At 44.2% G+C, this 15651-nt stretch overlaps 1 protein-coding gene across 3 annotated transcripts in view; it reads left to right on the top strand.

Moving 5' to 3' along the window:
• grin2a (glutamate ionotropic receptor NMDA type subunit 2A) overlaps positions 1 to 15651 on the top strand; it is a 266902-nt gene that overhangs the window by 138781 nt on the left and 112470 nt on the right. The gene's annotated exons all lie outside the window — the stretch shown is intronic.

The following is a 15651-nucleotide window of genomic DNA, read 5'->3' on the forward strand; positions in this document are numbered from 1 at the left end:
AGTTCATTCTGGAGGATTGAGATTAATGCATGTGAGACATGAATTTAAATCAGGTTATGCAGCATGTTCAGGGCTTTGTACTAAGTGTGGGACTTGTACAGGCAATGTTGGAATTTAAAAAGCAGCCGGTCACATCACTAAATCTCTAAAGGAGTGACCATAAACTAACAATCCCTGATATCAACCAACATTACCAACAAACTTGACCCTTCTATTTGTAAGAAGGAGAAAACCTAAAGCGATTTTATGTAGTTCCGCATTTAACCGAATCACTTTTTTTCACTTGCTATTCTTCCGCACTCAACGAGTTGCCAGTGTTACCTGTGTTTAAGTCATAGATTCACTGAAAATTGTTGGAGTTTCATCCACCTATTGATCTCAGAAACATCATATGCTTTCTCCACTTGAACAATATTAGACCTAATTCAGAGAAACTTTCAATCTCACGTACTACTTGACGATCCTCCTGGGTATCATTCACTATTATTAAGTTGTGAACATATACTTCACAGGATTTCTACCTGACTTTCATGATATTTTCCAGACTTGTATACCAGTACTATCTCTTCGTTAGCCCTACTCTCAGTCTCCGACCCATGGGTGATCAAGGTACATTTAGTCTGAAGCAAATTAAACAGCTTATCCTTGTGATTTTTCGCATGGTATTTTAATTGTTTAGTTTAGTTTAGAGATACACTTATAGTTTAGGAAACAGGACCTTCGGCCCACCGAGCCCGCAGCGACCAGCGATCCCCGCACACTAACACTATCATACACACACTTGGGACAATTTACATTTACACCAAGCCAATTAACCTACAAATCTCTACATCTTTGTAGTGTGGGAGGAAACCGAAGATTTCGGAGAAAAACCCACGCAGGTCAAAGGGAGAACCTACAAACTCCATACAGACAGCACCCGTAGTCAGGAATGAACCCGGGTCTCTGGCGCTGTGAGGCAGTAGCTCTACCGCCACGACACCGTGTTGTTATTACTTCTCCTTAATTTTCCTACCAAACTGGGTTGGATGAGACCAAACTGTTCTGAGTCTTCTATTCATTAATGCTTCAACAAGAGTATACTTTGTTTTACCGGTACTGAGAAATGCTGCAATGCATTGTTTCATAGTGACATTTAATTAACCTTCCATAACTTTCAATTCCTCTCCACTGTGCCTGTCTGCTCTCCTGTATGTTGGGTGATAAGCATAAGTGAAATAGTACTATGTTCCAAGTTTCTGTATCAATTGTTCATGTTAGTCAAGCCAAGTAGTTATTTTCATATGCTTTGGTATGTTGAGGTATTGGTACAGTGAAAATCTTGCTTGCAGCAGCATCTCAGGCACATAAACTAGACCATACACAACAACATAAATTATACATAAATGATCAAAACTCAGCTTCACCTGTTGGGGTCCTTGAACGGGGTCGAGGGAGGAGGTATAAGTGTTGCATCTCCTGCGGTCGCAGGGGAAAGTACCTGGGGAGGGGGTGGTTTGGGTGGGAAGGGATGGGTTAACCAAGGAGTTGCGGAGGGATCAGTCGCTGCCGAACGTGGAAAGGGTTGGAGATGGGAAAAATGTGGCTAGTGGTGGGATCCCATTGGAGGTGGCAAAAATGTTGAGGATTATGTACTGTATGCGATGGCTGATGGGGTGAAAGGTGAGGATTAGGGGGACTCTGTCCCTGTTGCTTTTATGCCACGGCTGATGGACTGTTCATGCTCTTGATTTTTCGAATGTTTTCTGATGAAACCAAGTATCTTTTGTGCAATTAAATAATGGCTTTCTCTTTCTGCATGGAACACCTCGGAATAAGCCAGTAAAATATCTACCTCTCAAAGCCGAGAGAAGCTAGCAGCTATTTATTCAGTGGTCAGTTTGAATTATTTATAGATTTATGGAAAGCTTTAATGAGCTTGCACATTTAGAATACAATTACTAGAGGATTCTAAAGGCCTTCTCCATAGAGTGGAGTCATCTTTGACATTCTAAAGGCCCTGTCCCACGATGCGAGTTTACCCAAGAGCTCTCCCGAGTTTAAAAAAAAATAAACTCATGGTAAGTACTTAGAATGTATGTAGCGGCTACGTCGGAGCTCGTGGATGACTTGTAGTGGCTCGTAATGCTAACGGCAGGTACTCGGGAAATGCGGAAACTCGTGACTTTTTTCAACAGTGTGAAAAATTTCCAAGAGTAAAAAAATACTCGTGATGAAGTACCATGAGCTTGATTTTTTTTTAACTCAAAGGTTCAAAGGTTATTTATTGGTCACATACACCAATTAGTGTAGTGAAATGCTTGTTGCCAGAGCAGCACATAAAAAAAGAATACAGACATAACGATAATAAAGAGATTTAAACATAAAAAACATCCCCCCACAATGGTTCCCATTATGAGTGGAAGGTATTCCCCATCCTATGTCCACCCATAGTCGGGCCCATTATGGCCTCCGCAGTCGCCGCTACAGGGCCCGATGTTCCAGGCCGTTCTTGCCGGGTGATGATGCTCTGGCGTCGGGAGAATCCTCTCAGCGGCATGGGAAACCTGGAACGGCCGCTTCCTTACTGGAGACCGCGGCTTCTGAAGCCAACAGGCCGCGCTGGATGGAGCTCCACCACTGGCGATCTCGGCGAGAGATCCCAGGCTCCCGATGTTAAAGTCAGCGCCGCTGGCCGCACCACAGACCCGCAGCTCCACGATGTTTTTTTTATCAGCGGTCTTCAGCTCACCGGAGTTCCAGCGCGGCGACCCGGGCAAGGCATCGCCCGCTCCGATCCACGATAGCGCTTCAGCGCTGCGCCGCCGCCGAAGCCGAGATTCTGGGCGGTCCCCTCAGGAAACGCTGCTCCAGGCCCGCTGGTAGGCCGCGAGGACGGGTCGAAAGTGCAGCCCGGAGAAAAGCTGCCTCTCCGACAAGGTAGGGACCCTGAAAAGTAGTTTCCACTTCCCCCCCCCACCCCCCACATAAAACAGACTAGAACTCCAAAAACAAAACACTAAAACTCACAACATTTTTTTAAAAAGAGTGAAAAAACGTACAGCTGCAGACTGGGCAGCCATACCATACAGGACGGCGCCCCCTAGGGAGAGCTCTTGGGTGAACTCGCATCGTGGGACAGGGGCTTAACACTTGGCCTCGATAAACGTAGTTCATAACACCTAGATGTTGCCATAAGGTTGTAGAAAATTTACAAAAAGGAGGCTACTCAGTCCCTCATATCCGTGTCATTTGGAAAAGAGATACCCAACCTCATCCCATTTCGCAACTTCATCTGTAGCCTGCAGCTCACTCCTCCTCTTTGACTTCACATCGAAACACTTTTTATAAATATGGTGAAGCTAGGAAGGGAGGACATACAGAATAGAAAGTTAGGAAAGCATATGGTATGTTGTCCTGTTTTGCAAGAGGGTTTGAGTGAAAGAGTTGAAAACACCTCGCTGTAATTATGTAGGATACTGGTGACCTTGTGTCTGAACTATTGTGCGCTGGTGAGATTGCCCTAGCCAAGGAAGGATTAACTTGTGACAGAGGGAATGTACACCGTACTAAATCAAATGCTTGTTTTTGTGTGTGGCAGCTTTTTGTGTCTATCTTCGACATAAACCAGCATCTGCAGTTCCTTCCTACATAAACCAAAGGCTTGTCGTAATCGGTGAGATTGAGGAAATTGTCCCAAACCTTTTAGAATTTAGAGAAATGAGAGGTGATTGGGCTGACAGGATTGATGCAGATTTGATGTTTCTCCTGGTTGAGGCATCTAGAATCATAGCTACAGTCTCAAAGTAAAGGGTTTTGGCAGCACAATGGCATTGCAGTAGTGTTGCTGCCTTCCAGATCCAGAGACCTGGGTTCCATCCTGACTATGGGTGCTGTCTGTATGGAGTTTGTGTGCTCTCCCTGTGACCACGTGGGTTTTCTCAGGGTGTTACGGTTTCCTCCCTCACTCCAAAGGTATTGAATTGAATTGAATTGAATTGAATCATTTATTTGTCATTCAGAACTTTCGGTGTGTAGGTTGATTGGCTTCTGTAAATTAAAAATTGCCCCAGATAGTGTCCCTAGGAGGGCTGAAGGGTCTGTTTCTGAGCTGTATCTCTCGACTAAAGTAAAATAAAGTCGAAGGGTTAGGCCTTTCAGGAGGGAGTTGAGAAGAAATGTCTTCACCCAGATGGATGTGGATTTATGGATTCTCTACCCAAGAGACATAGGCTCTATCACTGACTGCATTCAAGAGCGAGATTGATAGATGTTTAGATATGAAGGATCAATGGATGTAGGAGGAGTTAGTGCAATAAAATGACATTGGGGTGAAAGATCCACTGTGATCTTCTGAGGTAGAACAGGCAGGAGGGACGAATAGCCTACTCCTGCGAATGTTATTACAGAGTTGCAATAGCTCATCAAATTCTCGGTTTTGTGGATAAAACTAATTAGAAGAGTACTGTTTGAGTGTGTTGCATCATTTTTCTTAGTTTGGTAACGTGGCTTTTAGGTCAGCCCATTTAAATTGGTGAGCAGAGATTTTGAAGAAGGGATACTGATGACAACCTATTCAAGGACATTCATCTTATTGAGCAAATGACCAGTATCATCAACAGACCATTTGCCTTGGGCCCAACTCGCTGGAAACAGTGTTGGAACCCATGTTGTTTATACTTTAGCTCATCACATAGAAACAAAGAAAAATAGGTGCAGGAGTAGGCTATTTGGCCCTTCGAGCCAGCACCGCCATTCCATATGATCATGGCTGATCATCTAAATTCAGTACCTCTTTCCTGCTCTTTCCTCATATCCCTTGATTCCATTAGCCCTAAGAGCTAAATCTAATTTAATCTAAGAGCTTAATCACAAAAGATTAAATGGGTAAAATGCTACAAGCTTCAAAGGATTCTCAAGGATGAAGTCATTGAGGAAGATGATACTCTTCAAAAAACTTTACAAAAGATGTAGCAGAAGTTACAGACTTGCAGATCATCAGTTTTTATTGAGACAATTGTAGAATTGCAAATTGTGTACGTATAAAGCAATGTGGAAATCACTGAAGGATATAATACTGGTTGGACTGCTGCTGTTTGTGACTGATAATGGAGCTGCCTTACTGCAGTGGCCTTAAAACAATGCTTCAGTATCAGAGATAATAAGGAGAAGTCAAAGATGGATGGTTATTAAAAGGCTGATACACAAATTGAACAAGCTTCTTTGATGTCAAGGATATTCCATGGAGAACACAGACTCGAGCCACTTTGGAGTCATAGATTATTAATCCATTTACAAACAGTCTGTAAGCAGTTTTGTTTTTACTTTTGCAATCTCGAGTATTAGATTGTGTGTCTGTCAGAGGAAGCACTGAGTGACGCGTGATGGCCAAGCAGGCCACAGGGATCTCCCTCACCCCTCTCGTGTCGGAGAAACTCATTGCGAATCAGCAAGTCTGGCAGGCACCCTGCCAGGGCCGCACTCCAAGGGTACCCGTCAGCCAAAGGCAGCGCTGGCCTTATAGCATCTGGCCAAGTCTGCTGTGTGGATCTAATTTAAACCTCAGATAGACACAAAATGCTGGAGTAACTCAGCGGGAAGGCAGCATCTCTGGAAGGAAGGAATAGATGGCGTTGCGGGACGAGACTCTTCTTCAGACCTCCTGCCCTTCTAATATAAACCTTCTCCCTGAGCCATTCCTGACTGAGCAGGAGTATAATTCAGGGAGACCGCAATGCTTACGGAAGTACAGATTTTGAACGACCACTGCTGGGTTTTGAAGAAATGCAATCTCGGCAAAACGAACCATTACAGAAAGATATAAATGTGTTGGAAAGAACTGCAGATGCTGGTTTAAGTCGAAGGTAGACATCAGTCTGAAGAAGGGTCTCGACCCGAAACGTAATCCATTCCTTCTTTCCAGAAATGCTGCTTGTCTACCTTTGTGTCTACCTGCAGAAAGGTATACATTTTGACTATATATAAAGGCTCTAAAAATTATTCTATTTTGTGATAGGTGGATACCGATTTCAGGTTAAAATAAATAGGAAAGCCAATGTAATAGCATGAATCATCTCGCTGAAGGTCAGAGTGGTACTGCATTCAAACCCCTTTAAGAGGCTGTCCCACTTGGGCGATCTAATTGGCGAGTTTTGAAGAGTTTAGGAGAGTTTGAAAAAATGTCATGTTGAAGACCTCCTTCAACTATGTAGAAGACCTCCTTCGACCTCCTTCGACTATGTTGAAGACTTGCTACGATTAGCTACGACTAACTTCGGGAAAAGTGGTCACCGAATAGTGGAGAGTGAAGACGACCTCCTTCGATCTCCTTCGACCTCCCTTCAACTATGATGGAGACTATCTACGACTACCTTCGACTACCCTCAATTACCTATGACTAACATGCCGACCTACTACGACCTACTACGACTAAACCTACGAGTAAAAAAAAGTATTGATTTTTTACATGGCGACATTTTTTTACTCGCGGGCATTTTTTAACATATTGAAAAAAACGCCGCGACCTAGCTGAGGCCTCGAGTACGCGGAGACCACACTTGAGTATGAAGGAGAGTTACGAAGACCTCCTACAACCTCGTGAACGACCATGCTGCGAGTATGAGTCGAGGGAAAACTCGCCAGAACTAGCGGATTAGGTCGCCCATGTAGGACAGCCCCTTTAGACTTTAGAGATACAGCATGGAAACAGGCCCTTCGACCAATCGAGTAAGCGCCGACCAGTGATCGCTGTACACTAGCACTATCCTACACACTAGGGACAATTTACTATTTACAAAAGACAATTAACGTACAAACCTGTACATCTTTGGAATGTGAGAGGAAACAGGCATACCCGAAGGAAACCCTAGCGTCACGGGGAGAAAGTATAAACTCCGTACCGACAGCACCCGTAGTCAGGATTAAACCCGGGTCTCTGGTGTTGTAATGGGCCTGTCCCACTTAGGCGACTTTTTAGGCGACTACAGGAGACTATGCGGTTGCCACCTGGTCGCCGGTGGTTGCCGGGGTGTTGCCTGTATGATCGTGAGTAGTCTCCTGAGTCACCCAAAGAGTTGGAGCGACCTATTGGTCGCTGAAAAATTTTCAACATGTTGAAAAATTTTCGCTGACAGTAGCGACTCTGGATTTGGCGACAAATTAGTGTAGGTTGACGTAAGTGCTGTTGTAGGATGTCGCCAGGAGTTGCCAGGATGTCGTAGGTTGTCGCCGGTGCTGACTTTGGTGAATTTCCATGTCATCACCCATTAGTCCGATCGCTGGTTTTTCGGCGACCTGCTATGACTATGACAGTCGCCGGCAGTCGCCGAAAAAATCGCCTAAGTGGGACAGGCCCATTAGGCAACAACTCTACCGCTGTGCCACTGTGTTGCCCCTGGTTTGACCACGTCAGGTGTGTCTATAGTTGCAGAAGATGAGGTATGTTAACCTCCATGGCATCATCTGCAAGAGGATCACTGTGTGTCAAACCTCATGGGGAATGATGCCTGGACTGTTTAGGACAAATGGCAGTGAAACCATGTAGCCTCCAGATGATCCAAGACTCCTTTCTGCACAGCGGTTTGCTAATGAAAGCATTCTATTTATTGACAAGTTCCCTTGCAACACTGTAGCTTTGCATTACATTTTAAGCCTATCTACTTCAGTGGGACACACAGTTAAGAAACTCCAAATAAAGAGTGGAATCTTGCCAAAGACAGAACCTCCTGGAGGATTGCAAGTTGGCAACCACAACACATTAAAAATTTGTAGTTGTCTGTTGTTACTTCACTGCTGCATGGTAGCGTCGATGGGGAAAGTAAAGTAAATGCTGACCAAAGGCAAATAACAATGATCAAAGCTGTCGGCAGGCTGGGAATGATGCAGTAACATAATGGGAGTGGACTGTGGTGAGGCTCGTGCTCAGTGCTGGCACACGTCTGTGCTGGCAGCAGCGGTCTATTCTGAAAAGCACAAAGCTCTGTAGCTGGACCAAGCAGAGGCAATTGCCCACATCCTTTGGCATTTAGGTTCAGATTTAGGCTTCTAGTGTGTGTAATATTGATTGTGATCAATAATTATTGTTTTCATGCTGTTTTGCCTGTGAGGACTGCCATCCCATGATACTGAAATTTCTGCTGCCAAATTTGTGAAGGGACCATGAATACACGCAGTTTGAAGAAGGTCTGAAGATGGGTCTTGACCCGAACGTAGACAAAAAGCTGGAGAAACTCAGCGGGTGAGGCAGCATCTATGGAGCGAAGGAATGGGTGACGTTTCGGGTCAAGGCCCTTCTTCAGACGTCTCAACGCAAAACATCACCCATTCCTTCACTCCATAGATGCTGCCTCACCTGCTGAGTTTCTCCAGCTTTTTGTCTACCTTCGATTTTTCCAGCATCTGCAGTTCTTTCTTAAACGTCTCGACCCAAAATGTCATTTCTTCCTTTTCTCCAGAGATTTTGTCTGAACCGCTGAGTTACTCCAGCTTTTGTGTCTATCTTCGGTTTAAACCAGCATCTGCAGTTCCTCGACCCGAAACGTCACCCATTCCTTCTCTCCAGAGATGCTGCCTGTCCCACTGAATTACTCCAGCATTTTGTGTCTATCTTCGATTTCAAGCAGCATCTGCAGTTCCTTCCTACACACACAGTTTGAACTTCTCAGACTGCTATGAACTCCTACATTTCGCAAGACTTTGTGACTGTTTAAAAACTGACAGGATACCCGTACTCTTCAAGTTTGTGTCTGCTGGTCTCACTCATGGAATTGTACAGCATAGAAACAGGTATTCAGCCCAACGTCTACACTGACCAGTGGACATCTACTGTATTAATCCTCAGTGCCGGATTTACGTATAAACTAAACAAGCTATAGCTTAGGGCCCCCACTTTCTAGGGGCCCCCCGAAAAAATTGATGGGCCTCGAGGTCTAGGGGGGCCTCCGGCCAAGGCAGAACACCTACCGTTCAACTCTGGGCGGCCCCCCTCTCTATCTCTCTCTCTCTCTCTCCATCTCCCCCCGCTATCCGTGTCCGGGCCGCCGGGCTCCGCTCGCTCCTCATCCGCCGGCACGGCAGGCCGCCTTGCACATGCGCACAACCACGGCCAGCACATCTTCGGCCGCCCTGCGCATGCGCACTGCAACGGCAACTGGTCGGCGCTGGGCACTTTCTCCCTTGCTTTGAATTGTGGGAGATTTGGCCGCCATGGCTGCCCGGTCGTTGGGGGCCTCACAAGTGGAACAGCTTAGTTCTTCATCATTTAGCTCTTCATCTAAATCCGGCACTGTTAATCCTATCTCCCTGCACTTGGTTAATAGCCTTCTCTGCATAGGCGATACTTGTTCTCATCAGGACATTTCCTAAATGCTCCCAGCTTTCCATTTTCCGCAGAATAAGACCCCCTTATATCCCCTCAAAATTACGTTCTCTTTACCCAAAATCAATGTCCTTTAATTTTATCTACCTCTGATATGGGAGAAAGTTTCTTGCATCTCACACATCTACACTCCACATAATTTTATATTCCTTAATCATGTCCACTCTTAACCACCTCCGCTCCGGGAAGAACAGACATGGCTTCTCCCGTCGCTCCTCCCAGGCAATATCCTAATGAACACCCCCCTGCATCCTTCCTTGAGCTATTGCATCCTAATAAAATAACATGATGACCAGAACCACATGCAGTATTCCAGCTGAAGTCTCTCTCCCTATTCTCCCACATTATTCCATCATCATTGTGAGTCTCGATCCTTTTCCCTATGACTTGCAAACTCCCACTTTGTAGAAATATACATAAACAGTTTGAAAGACTACTAATCAGAAAGGATCAGGTATATTGTGCAGGGTTGATGTACCAATATGTTTAATATACCTGATTTAATGATGGTATATTTGAGTCAGGAAGCTGGGCTGGGTCATCCACATCACATGGTTATCAGGCGCTACACGTCTCCATTGGCATTTGATGGCATTTCAAGAGCTTTCATCACATAATCTTGTACCACCAACTGCAGCAATTCACACATTGGCAATTGATCACCCAACAATTGCATTATTAATATCTGCTGCTTTGTCGAACTTCAGGATAATCATGAAAGGAAGTCTATATTTATTGTTTAAGAAGGAACTGCAGATGCTGGAAAATCGAAGGTAGACAAAAGTGCTGGAGAAACTCAGCGGGTGCAGCACCATCTATGGAGCGAAGGAAATAGGCAACATTTCGGGATGAAACCCTTCAGTCTGAAGAAGGGTTTCGGCCCGAAACTTTGCCTATTTCCTTCGCTCCATAGATGCAGCTGCACCTGTTGAGTTTCTCCAGCACTTTTGTCTACCCTCTATATTTATTGTTATCATTACAATCTGCCCAAGATTCGTCAAAGCATACATAAAGATTGAAGAATTCTAGTTCCAATTTACATCCAGTGCAATTTCCAGTTATCATTAGACAGTCTTAGTTTAGTTTTGTTTAGGGATACAATGCAGAAGCAGCCCTTTTGGCTCACCGACCGATGATCCCCGTACACTAGTACTATCCTACACTCACAAGGGACAATTTACAATCTTTTACCGAAGCCAATTAACCTACATACCTGTACGTCTTTGGAGTGTGGGAGGAAACTTGAGCACCCAGGAAAAATCTATGCGGTCATGGAGAGAACGTACAAACTCTGTACAGACAGCACCTGTGGTCAGGATCAAACCCAAGTCTCTCGTGCTGTAAGGCAGCAACTATACCGCTGCGCAACTGTGCCGTCATGTTAAAAATACTTTTATTTGCAATAATCGTACATTCCATGTTATTGATCAACACTCTTAAATGACTCAAGGAATGATTGAGTTCTGCAGTCTACGCAAGCTCTGACCTCTGATCGTGCTGGTCCTGACTCCACGATCACCTTGTGTCTCCAACCTGAGGTTGCCAATGCTACACCAAGTGTGAGGGACAGGTTATAGGGAGGCCTACGGCTCGGCAGTAAGTTTGTGGGTCAGGAAGGATTCCAGTAATTGCTGGAAGTTGTCACACAAAGATTTTTTCACAATCAATTCAAACGTCAGTGGGGAATGTTCGTGGCCTGAGATCATTGGCGTGGCAGGCATTTCTTCCCGGTTTGGAAACTAAGTTAAGAAAATTAAATGGGAAGAAGTATCCTTCATGGATTTGTAGAAAGGATCTGCAAATGCCGGTCGTGTAAATAGCAAAGATGACAATGTCGCGAAAAGGTAACATTATTTTGGTTGTACCAAAAGACTCGTACTGCATTTTCCATAGATATTTTGTTAATATTTTAAAACAGCTGGTCGTAGTGTGCATAAGCGGTAGGCTATTTTTTTTTTCTCTCCCCTTCCAACATCCGCTCCTCCTCATGGATATTACAAGGAATGATTCTGTAGCTTACATATTGCATTGTGCTACCGGACCTGTGTAAGGTCGAACAAAGGGGGACCCGGTGTGGGGGAGGGGGGCATTCTAGTTTTAGAATCCACTGCCCAGGAGATAAGCCTGCGTACGTTTGTTTGTTTGTTTGTTCCTTCGTTGCAGTTTGGGCCCTGTGCACACGGCAGCCAGCCAACAGTCACTTGTCCTTTTCTTTTTTTTTTCACTTATAATTTAATTTTAATTTCAAGTTTTCGTGTACCTTGTTGTGTGTTATGACTGTTGGCAGACCAATTTCCCTCCGGGGATGAATAAAGTTCTACCGTATCTTATTGTAGACACAAAGTGCTGGAATAACTCATTGGGTCAGGCAGCATCTCTGGAGAACAAGGACGGGTGATGTTTCGTGTTGGGTCCGAAGAAGGGTCCCGACCTGAAACGTCACCCATTCTTTTTCTCCAGAGATGCTGCCTGACCTGCTGAGTTACTCTAGCACTTGGCGTCTATCCATCATGGATACTGTGCTGAGTAACCCATTTCCATCTTAAGTAGAGTGTGTCCTGTCGAAGTGCGGGATTTCAGCCTCTTCACCCACTCTTGCTACCACCGCTCTCCCACACTTCTCTTGCGACGGTCGCCCCCAGCTATTCTGCACCCTGGCCTGGCAGGTTGTCACAGCCACAAACTAACATTTGCCTGCTTCTGCCGCAGCAAAGTTGCCCTGGGCAGAGCTTCGGGCTGTGAAAAGGCCCTGTACTTGCTGTGCCGGCTTCTCCAGCTGTTCCCTAGACCCACTGAGAAAAACGTTGCAAGGCTGGTTTGATTAATTCTCAGCTAACAGTGTTCAGTTCTCACTGCGGAAATATCCTGGCTGTAAGGTCTTTGCTGGCTCAGGATGTGACCTTTGTAGATCTGGGACTGAGTTCAGGAACACAATACGAGCAATAGGATATTGCAACTGATTTTGCAAGCGTTAGTATATTTCTTATTCTTAAATTCATGTTGATAAGTTCCAGGAGCAGAATTAGGCCATTCAGCCCATCACGTCTACTCCCCCATTCAATCATGGCTGATCTATCTTTCCCTCTCAACCCCATTCTCCTGCCTTCTCCTCATAACCCTACTAATCAAGAATTTGTCAATCACCGCCTTAAAAATATCCATTGACTTGGCCTCCACAGCTGTCTGTGGCAATGAATTCCACCGATTCACCACCCTCTGACTAATGAAATTCCTCCTCATCTACTTTCTCCTTATTGTAGTGAGGGAGGTTTCTCAGAGTAAGGGGCAGTCGGCAGTCTTAGCCTTAAGTCCCACACACATCCTCCACCTTCATAATTTTCCCAATGCAAGCTCTCACTCCCATAGTCCCTGATCATCTCTTGGCTAAACAGAAATCTCTCTACACTCTCCTACCTCTCAGGCCAAACGATTTCTCACTTTACCTGCAGACTCCATCCATCTCAGCACCAGCTCTGTGACGTATGAAGGAGAATATGTAGCAGAACCAAGGCAGCCATTGCCATGCCACCCTACAGTCTCACAGCACATGTTTAACAGTGCAATTCAAGTTACAGGGTAATATACTCATTATATTTAATCCTTCTTGGGATATGTTTTGAGCAGCTTTTTACAGTGTTTGAACATCAGGCCAAATCCCTTGTTCAGAGATTTATGCAATTGAAGGCATTGAGGCGATTGTAGAGGTATGCAGTTTACTACGGTATTAACAGCTTTGATAGTTGTCGATACACTCTTTTTTTGGAGCACATGCTGTTCATGAACATTGCTCTACCGATTTGGATGCAACAATGAGTGATTGTAGTGCTGAGAATGAGAATCGGTTTTGTCCTTTTCACTTCATTGTACCATGAAACAATTTTAGGCCACACTCAGTGCAGCAAATACCGGTACAGTTACTTTTAATAATGTCACTATTAACGTGAAATTTGAGCAATTAATAATGCATTACCATGCTCATTCCCCTTGTCTTCACGGTAGAATGCAAAGATGGGCATGAATTTGTGCATAAATGTTTTCATATTTCAGCACTGGGTTAACTTGAGGATCAGTTTCTTTTGTGGCAAGCAGTACATTTGTGGTTTATTCATACTTAAACTCTTGCTTAGTGCAAACACTGATCAAACATGAATACTTTATTGGGGAATAGTGGAAATTGATTGTATTATGCTTTATTTTGATGGACTATTAAATCAAACAATATCCCTCATTGTAACTTGCCTGCTTCAATGTAATGAAGCGGTGCAGCTGCACATTATATCTTGATGCGGTCTATGTTAAATTTAGCAGGTGCTTTCCATAGTAGAATGAGGTAAATAGTTAATATTGGTTGCGATAAACAGTAATATAAATAGAATCACCTGACATTTCCATGTCTATTCTCATCATCTGCTGAGGGTAGTTCTGTCTCTCTTCTACAACCCCGCTAATTTGAGAAAAGCGATCAACTGGGGCAGCACGGTGGCACAGCGGTTGGTTGAGCCACCTTACAGCGCCATAGATCCGGGTTCGTCCTGACTTTGTGTGCTGTCTATACGGAGTTTGTACATTCTCCCCGTGACTGCGTGGGTTATCCCTGGGTGCTCCGGTTTCCTCCCACACTCCAAAGATGTGTGGGTTTGTTGGTTAATTGGCTGTGGTAAATAATAATAATAAACTTTATTTATAAAGCGCTTTAAACAACCGCAGTTGCCACAAAGTGCTGTACATGAGAACTCATGGACAAAAAGTTATTACAAACCATTAAAACCCGTAAAACGAAGGACTAAAAACAGTAAAAATTAAAAGACATTAAAAGCACTAAGAACAGGAGCAATGTCTCAGCCAGTGTCGAAAGCCAGAGAATAAAAATGAGTTTATATGAGTAAAGATTATACATTGCCCTTAGTATTTACAATAGTGCTAGTATTTGGGGGCGAAATCACTGGTCGGAGCAGAGCCGGTGAATCGAAGGACCTATTTCCACGCCTTGTCTCTAAACTAAACTAAACTAAACTGATATCACTGCGAAATGGTCAGGCCCATGCAGAATGTAAATAATTAACTATGTAGGTAGGAACTGCAGATGCTGGTTAAAATTGAAGGTAGAGACAAAATGCTGGAGTAACTCAATGAGACAGGCATCATCTCTGGAGAGTAGGAATGGGTGTTGAAAAGGTCAAGACCCTTTTTCAGACTCATTGATTCAGACCCGAAACGTCACCCATTCCTTCTCAACAGAGATTCTGCCTGTCCTGCTGAGTTACTCCAGCATTTTGTGTCTACTGTAAATAATTAAATGTTGAATTTGAACTAAGTTGCAAATCAAGCACGTATTAGAGGAAGTAACGCAAGCCTGGGTTTTCCACAACTGATGCTGCTCAAAGTCATTGATATGGCAGCAGAAAGTCAAGGGTAATTGTGTAGAGGCCTCTCACCACTGCTGTGGTGGCAGAAATGGCACTGATTTCACACTTCAGTATCACATCAGGAGATCTACATAAGCTACGGCACTTGGGGATCTTCAGACTAACTTGGGCAGCTGGAGTGCTTGATGGGATGACAGACAGTATGATACTGAATAAGTGAAGCACATTAGCTCTTTATTTTCCACCTCAGTGTTTCCAGAGCTTCAGTACTTGCTCTTGAATAGTCCTTGGAGACTGTCTCACTTTCTGAATAAGGGAACTAAAATAACCGGCAGCTTTCCGAATGCTGCATACTTTCTGCTATCACGATGGACAACAGTAAAAATAAAAATGATGCTTGTCTTGCAATTAAATGCAGTCGATTTATATCAAATTGCAGGCCTGATTCAAGAGGCTTCTGTTTGGATTCACTCATATCTTTCTCAGCGTTACTCCCTCACTCTTACATCTGAAAAAAATGAATATGGATTGTCCATATAATGCAACATTTATTGCTTTGATTAAATTCATAATCCGTGGATTGCGAAGGAACTGTATATAAGACCTCAGGACATTAAAATTGCTCCACAGCCAATGAAGTATTTACTGAGGTAGATTTTCATCTAATTTAGGAAATTCAGACATGCAACCAACTGGGCCTCAGTAATGCCCCGCAAGTAATGATGAGATAAGTGACCACATAACCTATCTTGTGGTCAACAGTGTCAACTTTAGACAAGGTAATTGGGAAAGATTCATTTTGTACATGAATGTGAGAGGACAGGAGCTCAGACCAACATCTCGTTAGAAAGACAGCACCGCTGACAATGCAGCGCTGATGCTGAAACGCTTCAGCCTAAATTATTCCCTCAAATCCCTCGAAGCGGCATT

This window comes from Amblyraja radiata, chromosome 22 (genome assembly GCF_010909765.2).
Source record: "Amblyraja radiata isolate CabotCenter1 chromosome 22, sAmbRad1.1.pri, whole genome shotgun sequence".
Taxonomy (NCBI): Eukaryota; Metazoa; Chordata; class Chondrichthyes; order Rajiformes; family Rajidae; genus Amblyraja; species Amblyraja radiata.